The sequence below is a fragment of the Drosophila obscura genome, unplaced genomic scaffold (genome assembly GCF_018151105.1).
Source record: "Drosophila obscura isolate BZ-5 IFL unplaced genomic scaffold, ASM1815110v1 contig_87, whole genome shotgun sequence".
In the NCBI taxonomy this organism is placed as follows: domain Eukaryota; kingdom Metazoa; phylum Arthropoda; class Insecta; order Diptera; family Drosophilidae; genus Drosophila; species Drosophila obscura.
The window spans coordinates 2396166-2399955 of NW_024542880.1; positions in this window are offsets into that span (position 1 = coordinate 2396166).

Sequence of the window (3790 nt, forward strand, 5' to 3'; positions counted from 1 at the left end):
TCATGGCATACAACTTTGAAATAAGGTATCGCAGCACCACAGCTCATGGAAATGCAGACGCACTCTCACGTCTTCCTATCAGCTCGGATGAAAAGTTCGACACAGAAGAGGCATGCTACAATGTCGTCGAGATGTCATGTCCAATAAATGCCGACATAATCTTGCAACATCTTCAAAACGACCGTACTCTAAAAAAGGTCTATCAATTCGTATCTACTGGTTGGCCAGAACAACAGCAGGATCTCGAAATGTTGCCATATTATAATCGTAGATTCGCCCTGACGATTAACAACAAGCTACTATGTCTCCATTCTGACGTAAATATAATCATCATTCCTCAAACACTACGGAATAAGATTGTAAATATCCTCCACGAGGGTCATTGGGGAATAGTACGCATGAAACAACTGGCACGACAACACGTGTGGTGGCCAGGTATCGACGATGATATCGCAACAATTGCAAGGGATTGTAGCGTTTGCAAGATAGGCAATCCAGCCCCAGTAAAGGAATTCCAGAGCTGGCCAAAAACGACATCCGCCTGGGAAAGAATACACATCGACTTTGCCGGTCCTATATTTGACTCCATGTGGTTAATTTGCGTCGATGCACATTCTCAGTTTCCGTTCGTAGTACAAATGACAGCGACAACAACAGAAAACACTATAGCCGCACTTACAGCCATTTTTGCCATTGAGGGTTATCCTAAAACTTTAGTCAGTGATAACGGGCCTCAACTTACATCCGACTCGTTTAATCAGTTCTGTCAGCTACATGGAATAAGCCACATCACAACCGCCCCATTTCATCCAGCATCAAATGGACTTGCTGAGCGCTTCGTCCAAACATTCAAAACGTCCGTCAGCAAAAATATAAAGGATGGATATCGAGTCAACACAGCCGTAACAAAGTACCTCAGCACGTATCGTTTCACACCTAACTCTGAAGGAAAAACACCTGCAGAACTTCTTCATGGTCGTCCGGTTCGAACGATCTTAAGTCAACTCTTCGAGAAGAGATCTGAAAGCAAGCAGACGCAGCAAACAAAGTATTCTCCTAATCAGAAAGTTTTTGCCAGAAACTATGCAAGGGGAGAAAAGTGGATAAAAGCTATCATCGATCGGCCTATAGGTCGTATGTTATTTATCCTTCGTTTATCCACAGGTTTCATCAAGCGCCACATAAACCAGATAAAGCCAAGATCTGACCCTGATAACTGCAGCTCCAGCTACAACGAGGACAACAATAAGTTTTGGTGGGCTCCTGAAGTCTCAAGTTCGCCCGCAACTCCGACGACACTAACCCAAGAAGAAGAACCGTCATCCGATCCAGTACAGAATTCTCAATCTATTGCTGGCTCCAACGAAGTGCCTGCAGCATCTACACAAAACGTTCTACAACAACCCCAACAACGACGTTCGGGTATCCCCATCCGTAGCAGCACTCGCCAACGCAGAGTCCCCAGCCGCTACTCACCTTAGCCTTAGAGGAAACGTAAAAATCATTAACAAACCGTAATTTAAGGGGAGAGATGTGTTATATGTTAGCAACATAAGTATTATTTCACGATCCATTGAAATGTATTCACATACACACTAACACTACCTCACCCGAATGTATGTATGCTCAGAGAGCCCTTGAGAGAGTAATAAAGTCAGTTCGATTTTATTTCTCACCCTGAACACAACGTTTTCTCCATACCGAAACACAACAGTTTTGATATGATAAAATAAATAAAACTGCAAAATTAACCCTTTTCGAATTGAATCCTGAAAGGTGTCAACCCTAGCCTTAGTTCGAATTTGGTTTGTGACAATGCTAAGAAAAATGAAATCCCTCGGAATTCTGTGGCACGGCGGAAATTTTGAAGCGGAAATCCTCTGCGCGGTTTCCCATTTCACTAGTGATTTCTGTGGCACCCCTGTATATTTTTGTCGAAATCCATCATCCTAAAAACTCTCAAATTTGGCTCACGTGAGGAAAGGAGACGAGGAAAGAGCGCGAAATAACAATTTTCACTCAGCGTGTGAAGACAAAACCAATTGCAATTTGCATTAGAGGTAACAATAGACAGCTTTTCAGCGATTATTACCGATATCGGAAAACCTTGTCACAAATTGTCACCATGGCTCGCTCACCACATCAGATCCGTTGATCGGCAAAGCAGCATCGGTGTTACAACTTTCAAGCAGTTTTTCCGTTACAAGTTTATATATATATGTATGTATATTCTACATGTATATTCTACATCTAACATGTAACTTGTAGAATTAACATCTCCTCCGCTAGAGGGCGCTCGCGTACATAACGAGTCAGCGTGTGCGAGCGAGAAAGAGAATGAGTAGCGTTTCTCTGGCTGGGGAGGCGGGCGAACCAACAGAAAATTAATTTCTTCATTCTGGCTATAATTATGATCCGATCTGATTCAGATTTGGCAGTCTGGCAGTTATTATTATTATTATCTACGACACTGCGTTTTCAGTTTTATCGTATCTTTGAAAATCTGCCTGCCACAGATTTTCGTCCTTTGTTGTGGCGGAAGGCGGCGGGGCGAGATTTTGAAATACACTTATAGCAGTGTGATATCACATGAGTCTGGAAACCAAATTTGGTTGCCACAGCTCTTATAGTCTCTGAGATCAAGGCGCTCAACAAGACGGACAGGCAGACAGACAGACATGGCTATATCGACTCGGCTATTGATGGTGATTAAGAATATATATACTTTATGGGGTCGGAAACGTTTCCTTCTCTGCGTTACACACATCCACTTTTACCACAAATATAATATACCCCTTAACTCCTTTTGAGTACGGGTATAAAAATATTTTAACTAAAACTGTCTGCAAACAGCCCCCAGAAAGTGAACTTTTTATACCCGTACTCAAAAAAGAGTTAAGGGGTATATTAGATTTGTGATTAGATTAATTTTCAGTTGCTTCCCCTCCCCCTCCCACCGCCGACAACGCATCTCATTTTCCTTCTCGCTCGCACATTCTGCCGCGTTCAGTGCGCGAGCAACCCGGAGGAGATGTAGAATCTAATTGGAACATGTAAAATCTACATGTTAGATGTAGAATATACATTGTATATGTAGATGTAGATATCATATGTAGCAAAAAAATGTAAAATGTAAAAATTTTTTTTTTTCTAAAATTCTTAAAAATCATAAGCTCAAAAATGTATATACTGACTGATCACGGGTATAAGTAGAGTCGCGTCCCCAGAAGCGACTCACACGTTCCTTCCCGTTTTTTTTTATTACGGGATTTTATTTATCGAGTCTTCCCTATTAGAGACTTACGACAAGTATACAAATTTTAGCCTAATATATTTATTTAATTAATTACACTTAATTACTTAGAGTACGTCCCTAGCTAAGTATTATTGCTGGGTGGGCTTGAAGCTTGGCCTGGTACTTTGCTTTCACTTTGGCAATTTCATCTTTAACTGATCCTACATTTAAGTCTTTATGGATATTTTCATTCCGTATGTTCCATGGTGCCCAATTGATAGTTCTTAGTATCTTCGATTGAGCTCTCTGGGTTATTTCTAAATTACTAACGCAAGCATTTCCCCATAGCTCGGAGCCGTATGTCCAGATGGGCTTGAGAACTGCATTGTACAAAAGTACTTTGTACTCCAGTTTTAGTGGTGAACGGATGTTTATTAGCCAATGTAGATTACTAGCTTTAAATTTAAGAAGATTTCTCTTTGCTTCGATGTGTTTACGCCAAATAAGCCTTCTATCCAGGTGAACACCAAGGTATGTTACTTCGGTGGTTTGTGG